Below are 21,291 nucleotides of genomic sequence, written 5' to 3' on the forward strand. Positions count from 1 at the left end.
AATTGTAAAAATGTTTTCATCGGAAATTTTTTAATGAACCTCTTCATTTGAAGCACATATTACAATAGAAGTTGTATGAAGTCTGAATGGGCACAGTCTTGTCACTGTTACAAAGCAATATACGTCAGTCGCATTTATTGCTCGGTAGATCTAGTGTTAACGCTGGGACGGGCCTGAAATTTTTCATCTTTTTAAGATGAATGACTTCGTTCAAATTGGTTTAAATTATTTGAATATTTTTTTTAAAGATGTTAAAAAGATTTACTTGCTGACGTAAAAAAGAAGGTTGCTTTTCACAACTTTTTTAGCTGCATCTTTAAAGGTAATTGAAACAACACGTTTTCTGGTATATGCTGACGCGCAAACAAGCAACAGGCACCGAAATTTTTCAAAATATTTGGATTTGTTACGGTCGATAAAGATCTGCGATTTTTACTATTTTTAGCCGTTTACAACTCCTGGCACTGTTACAAAAAAGAATGTAGATCTACAAAAAAGTATTTTTCAAATTTTCAGGCCCGGACACTGCTCAACAAAGAAACTGTAACATCAGTATTTACTAATTTTGCTTGCAATCCTGCCAAATGCAATTCAAAATTGTGCTTGCAATCCTGCCAAATGTAATTTTCTCAACGTTTTGTTTACACATCCTGTAGTAAACTAATTTCTCGTAAAAATGCATTATTTGATTGAGTGTATATCGGAATAAAAATCGTGAAAAATCTGGTTAGTCTTGTTATTTTCATAAAATGATGCGATGTCTTGTAATGTGAAATAGTCACTTTCACTGCATCGTAGTGTTATTGTTAAAACGGAACGTTTAATCGGTGTCCACGGGTAAATACCGTGCTAATGATCGAGTCAAATGCACATTTTCCCAGCGAGTGCTAGTTATTTATACCGATGAAAACACTATTCGATAGCCTCGTTATCGTAGTTGCATTTACTCGGTTTGTAGAGAATAGTTTAATATCAGTAAAGCGGTAATGGAGAATACTATTATATATTTATCTTTTTGTCTATTTTTCCAAGTACTTTATAGTATACACTAATTGTTTAGGCACGCTCCCAAATACTCCATTATTCTTGTTTCTCAAATTAGTATTGGCTTGTACATACGTTAAATTAATCATATTATACCAAAACTTTAATTTGCACAACGATGGATATTCCAATTTTTTTTTAACGACCAATATACTCGTCAAACAGCGTGTTAAAACCTAACCAACCGAAAATAATCAATTTAATTGAAACGGAAGTTCCACAAAAGCGTCAATCCGCGTAAACTTCCGCGGTGCATTCGCCCCTCAAGAAAGTAATCGCAGCGAAATTATGCGTCGGAGATCTCGTGAATTGCGTAACGAGGAAATTGTGAGAGTAAACGAAGGGGCATTGGAAGTTTCTCAGCGCCGCGATCCGTCGAGCAGATGCAAGCGCATCAATAGGCGATTGTGAGATTGCTTATGCGACGCGCACAACATTTGTACCTTCTACGTATGCAGACATATGCAAGGATAAATGGTGCCAATGGTGCAACACTTTCTGTCGCGGGTGCACAATCGGAATATCCGATTCAACAACGTTTGTCGATCTCGATCGCGGCGAGCCCGCAGATTCATCTCACGTTTTTGCGTTTTAACGACGAAAGTGCACGAAAGTTTGCGCACGTAGGGCCCTCGCGGCCATGACACTCTTTTTTTCGAAGCTGTCCCCCGCGCATCGTCGAAGAAACTCGTCGGGAATGTGAGAAAAATTTTCGATTAACCCGCCCGCCTGTTTTCAGCTACGGTGAAAGGGACACACCAATTAAAATGCGATCCGACGTTTCACTCGATTAATTAAGACGTTCATTCCTTTTACGAACGGACGCCCGCTCGTGCTTCCCGGCAATTAATGCCTAAAATTGAAATGAGAAAAGCTTGAATTGGCAGCCGCATCTAGGCAGAATATTTTGGCTTGTGTTCAAACCTAAGAAGAAATTTTGTTAATCGTAATTTGGCATGACGCTGAATATTATGTATACTTTGCATTTGTTAATACTTCTCAAGATTAACGCTTGAATGAATTAAAAATTGTTGTCAAATTCTTAACTCTTAACGATTCCAAAACTTGTTGGATCTTTAAGATGCCAATAGCATAGGTTGACAAGCCTGTTCAGTTGTTAACAATAGTCTTAAGAATTCCTGAGTCGCGATAATCAACTTGAATCAAATTTTAATTATATCGATGTATCTATACTTGTTCTGATTATTCTCAATCGTCTATTTCATTAAGTCTCCGTTCATAAAATGTTAATACGCTGTTCTTATTCGTTTTCTCGCACGCTGTTTGCAAAGAAAGTGTACAAACCAAAGTATACTCTGCGGTTAAACAGAGTTCCTGCCGCATAATCAAGCTTTCTCGACCGCCGTTGTATGTAATTGTATCGGTCACCGTATCATAGGTCAAGCTGACATTAGGCAGACGTTGCCTCGGTCTCAGTGACAGCGAAAGAGAGAAAGAGAGGGAGAGAGAGGCATAGAGAAGAGAGGATTAGTGATAACCGAGCGAGAGACTGTAAGACAGAAGCGACCTGCTAGCCAATAAAATGTCGTAGGATCGTCTCTAATCTTTATGGTTGTGTCTTAATTCTGAAAACGACGCAACAGTAGGGAGGGAATCTCGCGCGTGCGTGTACCGCACACATGAATAAGCATATTAAGTATTTCTATACTGCCGATTCGTCGAATCACATCTGCCAACGACATTTAAAGTCCACGGTTTCGTTATCGTGTTTGATTGGACGAGAGCGATTTGGTATTGGTCGAACGGAAATTAAACAGATCAGACTATGTTGCTCTGGATAATTCACTATACGCAGCACCGTATAACCCACTAACATTATACAATTCGGTTGTTGATCTAAATATTGTTACTCCTAGTTTTCTAAAAAACAGAACGAGAGGAAATGTTTTCGTACCGATTGGTTTAACAAACTCGTCGAACAATATGACAAAACTTTTGTTTTGTTTTTAATCATTCCTTCGGGAAACATTTGCCAACGCGCGTGCGACATTTTTCTGATTGAAACGAGACCAAACACGACACTTTTCGGAGCATATCTGCTTCTTCAATCGACCATTCAGTAGAACCTCGATTATCCGAACTTACGACACCCGGATTATCCATTTCCCCCTCTAAATTTTCGATTCATATACTAATCATATGTCAATCTAGCACAGTAACTAGATAAAACTGTTCTGTTACGCGAGCACTCGTGCGTTAGCAGTTAGTTCGGATAATCGAGGTTCCACTGTATAGTGGATTAAACGAGTAAATATGATCCAATCTGTGTCGTGTTTGGAGTCGTTTCAATCGGAAAAGTGTCGCGAATACGTCGGTGAATGTTTCGTAGAAAAATACTTGCAAACGAAAAGGTCTCGTCGCTGAATTAGTATTGTGTCACTGATGTTTTGCTCATTCTCTTCCGTCCTAAGATCGACGCCAGGCGATACGCGATCAAGAAAAGTGTCCGTACACGATAAAAGCAACATTTCGGTCTCCCGAAGTTTGCGCATGCGTCAAGATTGGCTGTAGGCGAATTGAAATTTGTGTTTAGATTTATTCCCGATACGAAAGGCCGCAGCTGCGCTTAGACCCTGGCCGGATTGGAGGGACGATCCCGTGGATGTACGATATACAAACGAACGAGGGGGAGGAGGGGAGGGGGTCGATAATTGTGACAGAAATTCAATCCTTTGGATGGTGAACCTAATGCCCTGTACTGACTGCCAATTCAATCAAGTGCCGACCAATCGTAGCCCCCGATACGGGATTTTAGCCTCGGATCGTTCCACGGGATTTTGCCACGGTCCAGCGGGGCCGAATAAAATGCCGGCGGAGTACCGTGTATCGCCGAAACGAAAATAGGTATTAACTATTCAATGGCGGGCGTGATGAACCGAACTGTATTTGTGTGTAAGCCGTTCGTCAATTTTGATCGTGCGGGGAAATAAAACTCCGAGAGCAGATTTCGGCGAGGAGGACGGGCCCGAGTGCTCGTCGACGCCCGACACGGCTCAGCTCGAAAAACGCATTCACGAAAATTTCGGAAACGATTCCGCCGTCACTCCATTTCTTCTTATGCTCTTCTCTTGTCGATGTTATTGTCGTACACATCGTTTCATCCCTGCTGCTGTATACGCGGAAAACGATTATTCAGTTTGTTTTTCGCTCTGCTTGTCCTGTGTAACGAATAAACATATTTTTAACTATAAAAATCATCTAGTAATAATCGGAATCTACCTCGTCAAACCTGATCACCGATACTCTAACGGAGGATGATGAAACAAATGTAGGATCAACGTGTGTGAACTTGTTACAAATTGATTTTCCATCGGGACTATAACGTCGAGCAGTTTTCTCCGGGTAAGAGACACGTGAGCGCAAACAAAAAAATATATATATTAACACTAAACCTACCACCGCCGGTCAAAATGATCGTTCCAGATTTTTTATTTTACAATTACAGAAATTGCAAAAGTGCTTTCGTGGGAAATGATTAAATGAATATATTTAGGAGAGAACCGAACAAAATCCAAATAAATTCAATCTCGTCATTTTTATAAGACAACATGTATTCGTTGCTTTTAAGGCTCGGTAGGTTTAGTGTTGATGAACTCCGGTGTATAGTGAAATTTCGGCACCCCACGAATCCTGCGTTACAAGTACGATCACGAATTCCCCGTCAAACTGAATTTCTCGGATTTTCCTTTGTATCGGTAGCCGAGCAGACGGCGCACGGCTCGTGGGAGTCGCTCGGTCGCCCAGCCCGTAACAAATTAACAACACGTGTTTCGCATTCGCGCCGGTGTTGCTCTAAAGAGGAGACGGCGGAGGACTTTATGGACTCACGTTTCGCGTCCGGGAGTCAATCGAATCATCGGGTCCTTGCGGACTCCTTTACGAGTTCAGCCCCTCTCGCCCTGTTTCCGCGATCCCCCGTTGTCTAAGGTCACGAGAAGGGTCTCCGGGAGTACAATAACGTCCGAGATCTAACAGAAACTGTAGAAACATGATAGTTAGATGAATGCACTGTTCGAAACGTGACCCCGCCTTCGTGAACCTTGCGGTGAGGTGCATGCCACTTTAAACACCTAATAAAAAAAGAAAGAACTTGCGGTAGTGTCGACTAAATTTTGACCTCTACCGCGGGCTACCGTGAGGGACCTCGAAACTCGAGAGGCCGAGGACGCCGAGGAGTGTAAACATAACACGGCTCGGGTATGTCTCCTGCACGATACACGACGCTGGCACGACCCGTGCTGTTGACATACATCGAGAATTCACTGTATAACGATGAAGATCGGTGAAAATATTTCCTCAACTTTTGACGATGGTTAGGCATTCTCATTAACGTGATCTGTAATTAATAAGAGGACAAACACACATTCAGTGTACTTATACCGGTTTTACTACTATTATTGCATTTGCTGTACTCGTTAATAAAAACATTTCCTGCGTCAAACGATATGAATAATGACGGTCGTTTGACTTCTTTAATCGAATATTTTTTTGTCGGGGACGCGGTCCAGCCATGCGCATTTTTAGCCACGTTTTTGTGCAATTATCGAGGTTCTACGGTAGCGCAGTTTGATCGTCATGCGTCTAGCGGGCAGCTTCTCGTGCGTGTTTGCCTCGGTTGTTGATTGTTGGAGCGAAATGATGTTGGGCGGCCGGTGAAGTATTGCCAAGAACAGAAAAACCGTGAAGCCAGTCGCAGGAAGCAGCGCGACAGTTTAATGTTACGGTAAACTGTGCCCTAACAGTTTCGATGTCATCATCGTAAAGGTGTGATGCTTGACGAGACCGTTTCGTCGAGTCTTCTAAATGTCGCAACGACGGCTTCAAGGTCGGAAAATTGGAGTCGGAACGTGGCGAATCAGAAATTGACATGACGCGCTTCAACTTCTTCTTCGTGCATGCTAATGAATGTATTTTTACTTGATGCGGAGGACGTGATACGCGATTATTCTTTGTTTTATTTTCTCCGATAGTTGCAGGGGATACAAAAGAACTCGAAACTATATTTTCAATTTGTTCCCGATTTTTTCCCTCGCGAAACAGTAAAAAGATGGTAAAAGGTTGTTCGGAATTTCCGAGTAAAAATTGTATCTAGGAACGAATATAGGAAGTTGCTCGGATAAATAGAAATGTGTTGTACGTGTTCATCATTTTAACGAAAGAAGAAGCAAATAGAATGTCGGTGAAACGTTACTCAAAATTTTGACCGGTGAACCCGGGTGGAATTCAAGTGCAGACCATTCTTGAGTCACGTAACGCCGAAAGGTCTCGTATTTTAACGGACACGACCGACGGCATGGAAAAGAACGGTTTCCACAATGGTTTTTTTATTCAAAACCATGTTATACAAGAGAGAATTCACTACGATAAACCTCATCATTATTAGAAAAGAAACTTTGGGACCGGCGTGATTAAAGCACCTAAGATCGAAATACTCAAAATAATTCAAATAAAAGTAACACTGAAAGGAGAAGAGCCAGGTAATTTACAACTTGAAGGATCAACATAAAAATAGCTATTGAGATATTGATGAAACTAAAATAAAAGTAGCAGTGACATGTACGAGCAAGAAATCGTAATATTGCAAATCAACAATGATCCTTGGCGATGCCGGCGATGTTTCACGCATGCGGGTCAACAAGCAGACGCGAACTTGATAATATGCAGAACCCGGGTTCTGTATGCACGTAACCCTGGTACGCTCGTTTCGCGATCGATCGATCTACGAAACGATTTCACGTTCAAGGACCATCTCTCGGCCACGGTTGTGCAAATCCATCGCCGCGTCACGAATCGTGGGTGTCTCGAATTTTGACCGGCGAGCCTGTGACCTCGTTTTTAAGAGCCCATCTCGCGCCGTCGAGCTTCGGAGAAAGGTGAGGCTCCCGGGGACCGAAAACGACAAGGAGAGAGGACAGCAGGCGAACCGACAGGCGAACACGGGATAGGAGAGATTAGGTTGTTCCGTTGCTGGCCATCCGGGGGCAAAGTTACGTAACACCGCCAGGATGTCCGTTCGTCTGCTTCATAAGGCATTCTTGTCAGTGGTGCGACTATCGCCTTCCACCGCACCGGAACAGTTTCGATCCGCGTCTAGACTCTCGAAGGAAGCTACGAAGATTGCTTTGCGATCGACACCTCTGTCTGCTTTCTGACGCGCAAGGCAGCCGCAATATTTATTTTAGAACTCCTCCAATCCGAACTAATCAGTGGAACGTCCGTGTAACAGAACAGTTACCTAGTGTTAAATGAAATTTTCATTGAATTTCTCATGTCAGTTAAAAGATTCAATAAAAAGATCGTCAATTTATTCAGGATTAAATACTTCATCGTATTTAAAAATTTCTGTCGTGTACATTTTTTATTCAAATAATACACACACACAAAAAAAAAACACAACAGAACTCGAGAATCGAATTTTGTGGTAAGAATCAACCTGTAAACATTGTTCAACGTGTTTGTCCGTTTCAATAGTGAGAGTCGCGCGCGGTCTGAACTCCTTTTGAACCGGAATACATGCATCATTATGCCGATCATTCTTCTCGGGACGATTAAAATTCATTCGATTCGGAGCATCGATATTGTAACAATCGTTCATCGAACACGACGCCGGTCGTCGCTTGCACATCAATGGATAACGGGAAAATAGAAAACAATGTAAATGGCTGCGTTACTTGGCCGGCAAAGGCGTCTCGCTAATTACTGTGTTAAACGCCCCCACCCGTCCGTTGTTCTTTTGTCGAGCATTCTATCCTTTCGTCGACGATACGACCAGTTCTCAAGGATTTCAACGATCTTTGCTTTCAGTGGTCGCTTACCTGACTGCGCGTATTATTGCCGGGACAATTGCGATAGAGGCACGAGCCTACCTGTTCCAGGTATTTGCGTATCGATTATCTGCTGTTAAGAGTACGATCTGCAATAAAATATTAAACACAATGACTCGGCTGCGTACCTCCCCGACCTTGTGCCATTTCAGTTGGGCCTGGTCGAAATTATCTAGTTCCTAGAACCTGCGATCGAGAATTTTCCAATCGGCGAAAACTGAAGGTACAGTGTTTATATATGTCCCAAATGCCTTGGCGACAAAAGTCCCAGAATTATCCCCACTGCCGTGGAGTATACCTCGTGAGGGGTCAAGAACCTCGGAAGACCTCGGTCGTTATATTTATTTCAGTTGTATGAAACATTTTTATTGTCCACTCTCACTCGAAAATTTGGGGTTCAGTGCCACTGGCTTCAATTCTCTCGATGACACGTTTACCTATTTAGGCACTGTTTTATTGGAAATCGTAACGGTTTGGGGGCAGGGTAAGTTCAGAAGCGTTTCGTTAAAAAATTACAACGAAAATGTCGAACGAAAGACAGGAGCAGGTTGATTGTGCTTTAATGTGCAAACGGGCAGATATATTTACATGGTCTGTCTGTTTGATACGTGCTTTTATTATTTAAGATCTTTCAGGAAAGTTGCTTTAACCTGCACAGAACTGGAAGCTTTATTGTAAAGTGACAATATGATTTTCTTGACGATCTCGATTTCATCCTCTATTTACATCTACGTAGACAATCTTCGTTTCTGTCCTGAAATTTTACTTTGCTTATTCTTCCTTACGGAAACTTGGTTTCTATTGTTCTATTGAAGTGCGATCGTATACGGGATAAAATGGGGTGTATCTTGATCTCGAATGGAAGGTAGATGAATATCGACTTATAATCTGACTTAGAGTGATATTCGCCCGTTATACTCCCCAAGCACTCAGCCAATTGACTGATAAGTCCGTCAGAGCGAGTAAACCCTTTCTTTCTGGCACGGGTTCGACCGAGGTTTGCAGACTTTACAGACGGCCGAGCATTGATAGAATTCATCGGTGTTTCCATGGCTGACTTGGTCACTGTTCCAGCCAAGTCATCCGGCACGTTTTCATCCCATATTCGATAGCAGCCTGAATCAATTAGACGATCTTCAATTACAGGGGTGTGCGCGCCGCACACCAGTCTCTCTCGGCCATATGGTACTATGATTAACAACAGAGGTATTTTTCTCCGTTTTATGTCCCCTTTTCGAGTATCCGCCGGGCATTAGCTGGACCTGCACCGCAGGTGCGGAATCCGGTTGAAAATTCTCACGCTCGCGTTTCTAAAGTGCTGCTAGGTTAATTACCACTTTGCTCAACAGACCTTTAAAAATTACAATAACCCAGCCTTTTGTTCATAGTTCCCTCCATAGTTGGAAAACCAATAACTTGTCTTTGGTGATATTATAACTTCTCTTGAAGCCATTGATTACAAAAGAAAGTTATGAAGAAATCTTTCAAAAGGAGGGAACTGAACCAGAATATCCTTTTAAATATAACAATTAGTCTGGGATTGTGGTTCATTTGTCAGTGCAGGGCTCCAGAATCTTCCCGACAAGTTACAGCAACACATATTTCGACCTAAAGTAAAAAATTCGTGACATAAGTGTTCACAAACGTGGAGGAGAGGTCACAAGAAATTCTGCGTTGCAATAATATTTATCTTATCTGTGTACTTGCATACAAGTTTATCATCGTCACGTTACTTGCGCGGTAGGATCACTTATTATTTCTAATTCAATTTTATTGTGCCATGGAAAATTAATTTTTATGCATTTTAATGTTCGATGATAACCTTACGCTATAGTGACCGTGACATTCGTACATGCAGTATCATTTTCTAATTTCTGTTCGTAGAATATGCTAGTTGCAAAGAATTTGGAATGGCATGTAGAATTTTATTTTGTCTTTGATCTCGAGGAATTGTTTACTATTTACCTCTTGAACATTTCGTTTTGTTTTCTGGCATGATTGTGTAATCTTGAAAATGTAAACAAATGCGTAAAGATACAAACATAGTGTACGCATTTCTTATTAGCACTGTGTAGATCATTTTGGTATACTATGCAACCAAAAAATATGAACGCTATAAGAACGCTTTCCCTACTGGCAATTGATTAATATGATTCTTAAGGACTGTGTTATGTCAAAGGAAAGTTTTAAAATATTCTTTTAAATAATCACGCTGAAAGAAATTACTATATCATGTTAATGGTTGTGATTTTTTTTGTTCATAATTAAACCTGTCATTGCTATAGAAAGATTTGTTTGAATGATAAATTTTTAAAAAATCACGGCACGGATTTTCAAAAACTATTTTTTCTGAATTAACAACTGAAAACCGTCGAATTCAAAGTTACCATTAACGCAGCAGTTGACAAATGCGCTGCAGTGGACGATAAATTAGTAGACGCTGGCTGATTAAGGTATTGACATCGCTCAGTCTAGAAGTAGTATTTTTATTTTTGTCGAGGGGGTCAATTACCCTCGCCTGGAAAAGCTTCCCATCGTAAAGCCGAATTACCGGCAATAAAAAAACGCTCAAGGGGTTCTTAACCCCTCTTTCGACGCTTTTATTACACGGTCACCTTTGCGAATTTTTTGAAAGAATAGGATTACAATGGTCGTTGCTGTTCTTGGTACCCTTGTTACCTATTTATAACTTGTTAAGATTATTGGAGAAGGGAAAGAATTTCTAAATGACTACTGTGCGTGGTGATCGACGCAGACAATTTTTATTTTCCACAAAGATCCGCGGTGCAGTTGGTAATTCTAATTGTTTACTCTGTTAATAAATGAAACGAAGATACTGAAGCGAACCGAACGAATTTATTACGGTGCCGTACGTGTGCACAGGTATTTTCGCTATCGCGTTATACAGTCCAGAGTCTAACGTGCGAGATCATTGGCGTAAGACGAGGCGGGGAGCAAGAACCGTGAACGTACAAGGCAGAAATTGAATCGCGTCAAGGGGGAAACCCGGCGAACCCGTAATTATTGGCAACGCCGGCTACGATGTTGCCACGGAGGCACGGTAAGTGGGCCAACCAGTGTGTGGGTCAGTGTCAAACCACATCGAACTCGATCTCGACGAGGGGATGAGGCTTTCTCAGGGCCAGCGACCGCGGCCACCAAACGCACTTCGGACTCGTTCGCGATCGATCGATCGATCGAATGAATCGGTCTACTAGGTCTGCGTTGCGTTGCACAGAGCCTCCGTAACGGATTACCACAGCTGCAGACCACCATGGTCGTGCGATCTTAGGACACACGTACACGCCGGTGACATTTATCTGGGGCTCGCAGCGAACGCTATTCGATCGACGATAAAATCGCGCAGATTTTTTCTCTCTCGTACAGATCGAACGTACGTGTCGCAAAGGTTACGAGAATGCAAATCGATGATGAGGATCGGAGATATGGTACGCGTCAAGCTCAAGGTCTGATCTTGAGGAACGCGCGGAAGAGAGAAACGAGACCAAGTGTTTCATTGTTTTCGTTATACGTACAACAACAAATTGGGAAAATGATTGAGGAAAATTTCCGGAGTCAATCGTCAATTATTGAAGGTAGTAAATCAATTTCGAAACGAAACGAATTTTAGTCTTCTACAACGGGCAGGCAGTTTAGAAATTTTAATAAAAATTGCGAATCCTGGGGTACGAGATTTTTGTAGACATTGAAGAATTGGCAGTTTACGCGGATGAAAGCTATCATTGTTGGAAAATATCGTCGAAACTGGATCGGAGATTTGACAGAAGAGGTCAGCTCAATCAGATCGAACAGCTTTTTTAGTGTGGATGATACTTAAATGACTTTGAGTCGATGGTTGGTGCAAAGCGGTCTGGTGGCCTTAGGCTGTCGGTCACTGACACTGTTTCACAACCCGTGCGACGAGCTCCGACGGTCGTGTGTCACGTGACGGCGAGCCAGAATCGAAAAGTAAGCGTAAGATTCGTAAAATTTAAGTGACAGGCTCGTGCCTGACCCCTAAACTCGTGTTGACACTGTCAATCCGTCGAATTAGCAAAGAAAACCAACGGATTATCATGTACTCCATTGCTGTTCCACGCGACACTCTAATTAAAGGAATATTGTTACCATAAGCTTCATTCTCTACGCATTTACTTGTCCTTGGAGGGTAATAACAAATTTTATAATAAGACTAGCAAATATTTCTTGGGATCGTGTATGTATTTAGTTAAACAGTATTTTTGTTGACAAAAATAGACTGGACTGGAACAGAAGTGGACAATAAAGGAAAAGCTTCGAGTCCTTGGATAATAATTGTACACACATTCATCGTCGCCATTACGTATGGTTATTAGAAGTGTTTATATACGGATGATAAATGGAATACACCTGTTGCAACGTTCGAATGTTAATATTAACCGTCTGCAAATTACTTCTACCACATTTTTGGTTGACAATAAAATGAAAACATTATTCATTATAACTGGACTGTAGATTTTACACATTTCCTCTTACTTATTAAAATTATTAAATAACTATTATATTTCTTTTGTGTTTGATTTCTTTGTAAACATGCATAAATTGTGAAGGTCCATTCTTGGCACCTCGTTGATTGTTACATCATATTGTATTCTTCCTGGTTATTATACCATAAAACACTAGTCATCTTCGCGCAATTACCAAGAATACATATGTACCGATCGTAAACCGTAACCCATACCTCACACAACAAACGCCCACTCGATAATTATAATTAAGAGACCGTGAATATAGACGTTTATGTGCTAATACTACAAAAAGTGAAATCATACAGAATCTCCTGAAATGTTCACAAATAAAAATTTAATATTAGCGCGTCACCGCTAATTCTCCGATCAAATGTCATTTTCAAGCAACCCTTAAAAATAAATAATTTTTTTCTGAACTTAATAGTACGGTTAAAATTTTGAAAAAATGTATGAAATACGACTGATATGTATCTAGTATTTGCTTTTTATTTCATTCGAATATCTTTAGCAGGAAATGAGAAGAACTCTTATCAGGCTGGGGGTTGTCATCCCATAAACTGAAGCGAGAAATAGAATTAAGTAAAATTACTATTATATCCTCCTAATATATGTTTTTCGCATATAATTTTATCTGTTCAATACATGCGCCATAATAACAGAATTATTAGACCCCAAGTTGGATGCCATTAAATTTTTAAAACGATCGTGACCATTAGCAAACTGAAGATTTCGTGAACTTCCATTTTGCGCTACTTTGCGATTCAACGTTCAACCGTACGAAGATTTAGATAAGCTTTTACTATCTCATTACGTTATTAATATTTCTAGCGGAGCGAAATTGATTATTAGACCGCGGACTTCATGCGCTCATAGCAAAAATGAGGAGCAATCTGAGATAGTAAAATAGATTGACAAGAATTTAAGAATGTCGATACAGAATGTTCAACTTATTCAGATTATTAACACTAGATTTACAGAGCACTGAAAGTGACTACTTTGCATTAATTCATAAAAATAACAAGAACGTATTACCCACATTTTTAATAATATTTTTAGACTAATCTATACCCAAAGAAATAAATTTGCTAAATAATTTCTCATGTATGCATCCTTAGAATCTTAATAATTTAAAATTTTAAATATTAGAACCCATCATATTGACGGGTCCCCCTTCTACATGTCTTTTATGTTTGTTATAATTGACGCAGACAATTTTTATTTCGAACGAGGGTCTCTAATTTATTTATTAGCGTTTGCCAGCGGAAAGTATGAATATTAAATACACCGTGCGGGTTGTTGCGTTTTAGTAGCCCGTTTCGAAAGCGCACTTAAGAGTTGAACTCTGAATCGCGTTGCGAGTGCAGTTAAAACTGAAACTCAACGTACACCAGTGCGTTTCAAGCGGACGGCGCGGCGCGGCGACTGCTTCTGCGAACAGTTAGCAGATTCTATTCCGCGCGGGAGCCGTTCGAGTCAAGTTTTCAAGTGTTTCGACGAGATTATGCGTTAAAACTCGCAGACGGTTTCTCTCTCTCTCTCTCTCTCTCTCTCTCTCTCTCTCCCTGGAGGCAAAATACACGAGGCCTCTCGGGAAGAAGGAGGTTCAGTCGTACCGAGGCATTGTCTCGTTCGATTAGCCAAGCGGAGACCGAAAGGCCACCTTCACTCGGTGAAGGAGCTCGACTTTTCCGCGACCTTGAAGAGCCTCGCAGCATGAAACGCCGACAAACGGCGAGAAGGCAACGTCTCACCACGGTGATCGGTGGTCCGCAATTCTCCAATGCCTGTTCTAACTTCAATCTTGAAGAGTTATCTGCGAAACCCAAGACTCCGTAGCTTCGCGATAAGGTAGAGCGACCACGTTACCGACAAAAATAGGCGAAAAATGGTTTCACGCGCCTCAACTTTTCGTCCTTGTATGAGAATATTTTTCGCTGGGAAAGGCCCCATTCGAAAGAGGAAGTTTCAATCTAACGCGCGCTGGTCATGAGCTGACGAGATTATGCAGGTATTCGATAATATAAGCTTTAGAAGTAGGCCAAAAATTGACGATGTACATGCCGTGGAATCCAAGCATTTTTATGCCATTGGATGAGTTTTCTGGATGAAATCGAGAGTAGCGCGTGCTAGAAAATATCTCCAGCTACAAATTCAGCTATATTTTGTCGTGATTCTCTGCGAAATAAAGCCAAAAACTTGAAACACGTTTCTGGCGTCAGAATTCATAATATCGATAAAACAAAAAATGTGACAAGTTTAGTCACAGATTTAAGATCCGTCAGATCAAGACCAAGACGGATCTTAAATCAGTGGCTGAAGGCTCTGAACGAAAATTATACAGCACTTACCGACCTGCTGACTCTGCAAAAGTCACGTGACTACCCTTGGCTCTTAACCTCATTCCATGTCGAAACAATTATTTGGAACAACTATTGCCAACACCTTTTTCAAAAGAATTTAGCAATTTTCATGGAAACGGAGCAGCGTATCTTTCCGGCTCTACCGACGTTAAAGTGTATCAAACATTCTTCCCGAATTCCATTCTTTCCGCTTTCACATTCGAACGTCTCAACTTAATACAGACTCCTCGAAAGAATCGTGTCTGTGCGAGAAGTTTCCGGCTGTAGTTTCGTTCGTTCTGGTTCGAAGTGGAAATCACCAGCAGCAGAACGAGCGTCGCCCGAATCGAACAGCGTCGAGGAACGCGCCGAAGTTCGCAAAACTGTTTAACTTGGATCAGAAACCCGGCTGCTCCGACTTGGATTCCTCACAGAATCTTTTAACGCGAAATCGCGTGCTCGGAATGTTCTTTAAAATTTCATTTGAACAAATGTCCATGAACATACACAGCGTTCACGTGCCGCGGGGTATACGGTGAATTCTCGTTACGAGTCAGTTGCGCCGTTCTGGTGACTGACTCTTAGACGAAATCTGAGGTTGTCGCCGAGCGTCGCATTTGAAATACACAGGGCACGCTGGAAACCTAAGAGTCATATCCGTCTACAAGTCATAAAAGCCTATGACTACTAAGCGATAGTGACAAGAAGACTGAGAAAATGTCTTTCTCCCGAGCTTCGGCCCCTCACCGCGGTGGTGTGGGTACTTCCACGACTCCAAATTGTAAGGTGGGCACTGACTCGTAATGAGAATTCACTGTGCGCCGTGAGGTATACTAAATGTGAAATATCAAACATCTCGGAAGGTGCTTAATCGACTTAAGCACCTGAACGGTTCACAAGTTTAAAGGGTGAATCGACAGGGTAGTCTCATCGATGATACCGAGGCCTTTAAACCTCCATTTTCGCAGTAGTGTAAATTTCACGGAGTGCCTTCAAAAGTACAGTTCTACAGTCGTGCTTGGTAATCGATCGATCAGAAACGGTGCCGATGAAAAAAAAAAGAAAAGAATGCAAATCTCGTCACGCAATCGACCGATATAGAAGCCACGGTCGAAATCTCCCGAACGGGAGAGAAGATCATCTCACGCGTCTAGGAGGGTCAACAGCCCGGGTCAATTCGTCAACTAAACCAGTTAGTCGGGCGAACAGATGCGATCGTTTGAACTGATAGTCCGTTTAACTGAATTATCTAAGATCGATCGGGAGAGAGAGAGAGAGAGAGAGAGAGAGAGAGCCAGCCTGTACCTTTCCAGAAACAAATCTGGAAGATTCCCCCGGGAAACGCGCCGGACCCCGATCCCAATCAAAGGGGCTCGAGCTTGGAGTTCGATTCCCTGGCAAACAGAGGAAGCTAATTACCTCGATTCAGGATCACGCTTTGCGAGCTCTTCGCGAAGATTAAAATCGTCGTTCGACCGACCACTTTAATTAAGACAAAGTAATGGGAATTGTACGAAATTTCATCGCGATCGCTTTGTATAACGTCGCGTTTTAATTGACCACCGGAGGCTCGCGTTTGTTCCGATCTGAATCGAGGCGGAGCAAATGCGAGCCAAATGAAGGATTTTCGATGCTGGACTTACAGTCGGGATTACAACTAATTAATACAGGGTGTCCCAAAAATGTTGTACCGCCTTACAAGGATGATGACGCGTAAGGTAATTTGAAGTAACTTTTTCCTTTGCGCGAATGTTCTCCGCGGGTTTGTTGAAGAGTTATTAACGAAAAACGCCTGACCAATCAGAGCGCGGTCCCGCTGAGCGTGGCGTTGGCATTGGTTGAGCCAATGCGTTTTCGTTAATAACTCCTTAGCAAATTCGCGTAATCGATTTATTTAAAAATGTAATTTTTCATTGACGAATGAAATGTTTTAGTTCACAAGCACCCGGTATATTCGAATTTCATGTTATTTCATTAGTTCGCGTTTAATACATGTATTATCATTAATCAATACAGGCAGGTACAATGTATATTTAGTCTATTTTAGTATAATTATTTAACGATCATGATTGAACGATAAGTGCGATATCCTGTATCTTTAATGTGCATCTTTTAACTAGTCCACGCCGTAACATTGATGTAAAAATAAAAAAGAAAAACGAAATTTAAGCACAGTTTGGAATTACCTGAAAGCATTTCCGCACTAAGAATTTCGTGTCTGGTGTATAGTGAAGATGTACTCTCTTATTTGGAACGTTTTGAAACAAGTGTTGCACGGTAATAAATTGAAAAGTAGAGCGTGATGTTCTACGCTCTATGTAATGCCCGGTTACAATATACGTATTACTTTTTTGTAACGTTATCAAGGTACCATTAACATCATTATCTTGCTACACGGCGAAGAAAAAGTGTAAACTGTTACAGGCTAAATGGCAAATAAAAAACAGTTACTCGTTGCTGATAATACGGCATGAAAAAGTTATTTAGCCGCGCTGCATGTAGATGCATTTAACGCGTCTGTAATCTAACCTCATAATTTTGCGATATACAGTTCTTTTAGCGATATAATCATCGACATTTGAATCACTTTCAGTCCCGTTACGGTCGCCATTTTGAATTAATATTCGGGTCGTTTCTCGAGATTGTGTGATTATCGTGAAACGTGCGTTTCTGCGGAAAGTACGTCGAATGATAAAAAATTAAATAATAGATTAATAATTTATATTACAGATTACAATAGATTACATAACAGATAGATTGGATGCCTGTACATTCTTTTACTCTGGGATGCACCTTTATATGTTCTTCTTACAATTGTGTTCATTCTGTTAATTAGTATGCTCAGTGTTGCCAGATGAGGGGAGGGAGCTCGAATTGAGGGAAACAGTTACCCTCTCTCTGCCAGTACCCCGGAGTGTGCGCGACAGAGACGAAACGCGTCACGTGACCGGGCCGTGGCGGAAGCATGGGGGAATGGCGCGGTAGAGGGGGAAATTAGAGTGGGGGAACAAGTCTTGATCTGGCGACTCTGAGTACTCGGTGACAGGTTCTGCTGAGCCCGGTGTTGTCATTGGCCGAGCTTAAATGCGGCAGCTGTGTCCGCGCTCTGATTGGTCCGTGTTTTTCGTTAATAAGCTCCTTAACGAAGCCGCGTAGAACATTTTGACGAAGGAAAAAGTTGCTTGAAATGACCTCAGGGATCACCTTTTGTCAAAGAAGTGGGTTGCTAGGGAAGAAAATTTTCTATTTTACTTCGGTTTGTTGCGCTTCAGGTGGAAAATCGTTGCCCAAAGAACTGCAGTCTAGTTACACGTATCAGCCGAAACATCAGGTTGTTTCAATTGTTAATTCTAGAAACGTTCAACTTTCATCAAACTTCCATTGAAACTGTTCGCTACGGTTGCAGCGATGCAGTCGTTTGCATCATCTCTTTGTTTTCCTCGAGTCGGCAATAATTCGCTTGCAACGATGACGGTTGCGGTTCCACGATGTTGCGCGGCGAACGTAATCATCGACACACCTCGTCAACGGTCCCTCGGAGCATACTTGGTTCTTCACGACGAAGACGCAACAACGCTTGAGGCAACAAAGAATTTTCGTCTGTGGGGCCACCTTATCGCGTCCCGATGCAAGGCGGCTCGATGTTCGCGTGCTAATTGTTCAATTATGCGTAATAACCCCGTCGAGAACAGCGGCTGGTAACGAGGGGTATTTTGGTCGAGTGCTAGGTAATTAATAATTTGCGCGAGATGCGGGGTAATTAGCATGCCGCGTTAAGTGGAACCTGGTGGGAAGCGAGCAGCGGTGTTTGTTACTTGTTAATAAAATCATTATTCTACCCGTATCGAAATGAATTGATTAAACGCCGCTGATAATGGAGGAAAATCCGCGACCATGGAAACGGAAGGTTGGTCCTTTCGACGACGAAATTTTTGATTTTTCTGTAGAAAAATTCGAACTTGCTTGCTTATGTTTATTTCTCTGTAAATCACTGGAACAAGCTGCTTACTTATTTTTCAAGTCCAATTGTTCATATTTTATTGAATGGAAACACGGTTACCTTCGCTTGATTTACTTTGTTGTAACGATTGCTGTATTTTGTTTACTGTTTTGTGTTGCGGATCGTCTAAATCAAGATTCGTTCGCAATGAAAACTGGGAATAACATAACCCTCGCTAAGCAACTGTTTTGTAACGGCAAATACGACGTTGTAAACAAGAAGTTAACTGCGTTCTAAGAACTGACAGATGACCACCAAAGCAAATCAGCTTTTGAAATTGATCGTAATTGGCTGGTGCAATTGTGTAATGATGTGTGAGCAGCACCATTTCATTGAAGGCCGTTTTCAAAATACAATCTGATAAATACAACTTTCCGTCTAAAGGAGAAAGTTGTGACATATTTTAACTGTTCTAATAAACACCATACGCTTGATACCTTGATAAAGTGACGTACCAAATGTTTAACTGCATTACAGAATCTCTCTGTCATTTTTCATTTTCCTGTCGTATTTTATAATGAAAGGCTTCAAATAATTCGTCTATTTTCCAATAAAAAGAATTTAGCTCGCTGCGTCGTTGCTTACTGTCTTGCTATGGACATTTATTTAATGAAAGAAGTCAGGAACATTATTTGTCGAGTGCTATTCTAATTACTTGGTCCGACCAATAGCTATCCAGAGGCGTCATAACGATCGTAATGGAAGTGTCGAACATATAACACGATAAGTCACACAATTACTTTACAGTACTACTCATTACTACGTAGCCTTGTCTGAAATTAACTAGAAAAATGTCCCTTTCATCAAGATCATCTTCTACGAAATTTTCAGGCACTTAAGTGTTAAAAATAAACGAGAACTGAAACGTCGACACAGATCCGACACAAGCTGGAACGAAGTATGGTGTCGAGTCAGAGTCAGCATAGGACCACAAAGGGATAAGTCGATGTGGTTTTAATTATTCCCAAGGGGGGTTCGTTCATCCCCATCGTCTCCGACTCGGGCAAAAAATAAAAACCGTCGGAAACAGGGCTCGAAGGAACCTCGAAAGCCAGTGTCTTCGTTGCGAGTAGGAGAGCATAAAACGGCCAAAGCTTTAAAAACTGTCGCGGTTCGAACGTTCCAGAGATGCCGCGACGAGGAGGCTGTGGAAGGAACGCATGATGAAAGCTCGATCATCGCCGCTGCCGCCGCACGCACCCCAGAAAAGATTCCGGGCCTGTAGAAACTGAAAGCGCCCTCTCCGGTGGTGTATTTTGGCCCGGGGCCAAAACTGTCCAGACTGTTGGGCGCATTACCGGACGGCGGCGCGAGGCAACGTTACCGGACAAGAAAAAGCTCATACCGGTGGGAATAATATTTAGGATTCGCGGACATTGATGGAGAGAGGGTACCCCGATCGCCGACATTGAGACCAAACAGAAGCCACCTACGCCTCTCCGCCTTATTTTCGACCTCATCCCCCCGTGTTATCAAGACCTGGCCGTGAAGCCACCCAGGCTTGAGTGTGCCTACGATGTGTGTGTGTATCGTACATCCTAATGGTTTATGCTACTCTCGATGCTAGACAACCCAAGTTCGACCCCACGTCGGCGATAACGAAAATATTATCGGAACTCGGGGGCACAGGTGTACGGTGTACACTGTGATAAAGTGAATCTCTTCATGGCGGCCGGCCTGGCAACGCTTTTCATATGGGAGAGATTGGATTTGTTTAGACGATTAACCCCTTGCACGTATTTTGTGGTTATGGCGGCACCACCGCTTGCTGATGCATTCTTTGTCGAGGTGGCTGACATCTAGCGTCCAAGTTTTTTGACCTAGAACGGAAAAGAGTTTACATTAAAATGCCTAGAGAAGTGCATAGAGTTTTTGAAAAATTCCTTCGATTGTGATTTTATTTCATTTAAACTCTTTTGGTTACTTTGAAGCTGTCTCACTACGTCATAAATACGTTCAGCGAGAACGTGACAGCCATCTTGCGGATTCTTGTGGAGAAGAAAAATTGTCCAAGTCGACTCTAAGGAACAGAAGGTTAATAAAAATATATTTTCGCACGTCTCTTCTTGACCGATTCATTTTCGTTAAAAATGCATAAAATCCGCCGTCTATATTTACAAGAGCCTTTTTCGCTCGGTCTCGAGTAGCAGGCGAGTAGAACGAACGCAAGCGGTGGCTGTTGATTTATTCGAATGTAATCGAACGGTTCCGGAGTTATTTCGGCTTATCTTGGCTCAACTCGTTATCGTCGGACGTGCGAAACTATACGATTTATGGATTTCTTTCAAGCCGCAGCAGATGCTCCTCGTTCCGCAATAAATTCAACCCGAAGAAGTAGGGTGAGCTCCCGGCATTAGAAAGATTTATACGTGAAACTCACGTGCGAAGAGCAACGTGTAAAGAAGGCGTGTGTTGGATAGTCTCAGAAAAGGGAACCTTTTTAAACCGCGTGTCTTTAATATCCAACGGCGTTCTTTGTCGGTGAAAAATCGACGCCATTTATATGCGCGGATACAACGATGACGGACGGCCAAAAAGTATTTAACGCCGAAAGA

General features: G+C 41.9%; 1 protein-coding gene across 2 annotated transcripts in view; it reads left to right on the forward strand.

The window, feature by feature from the left end:
* The window catches only part of LOC143356587 (uncharacterized), a 65,990-nt gene that overhangs the window by 4,485 nt on the left and 40,214 nt on the right, over positions 1-21,291 (forward strand). Inside the window, exon 1 of one of the 2 annotated variants that reach the window (XM_076792412.1) lies at positions 6,885-6,938. The exons of the other annotated variant lie outside the window; for it this stretch is intronic. The gene's annotated coding sequence lies outside the window, so the exon portion shown is untranslated. Of the gene's footprint in view, positions 1-6,884; positions 6,939-21,291 lie in introns of those variants that run through there. 2 annotated transcript variants of the gene reach the window in all.

The sequence above is a fragment of the Halictus rubicundus genome, chromosome 8, assembly GCF_050948215.1.
Source record: "Halictus rubicundus isolate RS-2024b chromosome 8, iyHalRubi1_principal, whole genome shotgun sequence".
In the NCBI taxonomy this organism is placed as follows: Eukaryota; Metazoa; Arthropoda; class Insecta; order Hymenoptera; family Halictidae; genus Halictus; species Halictus rubicundus.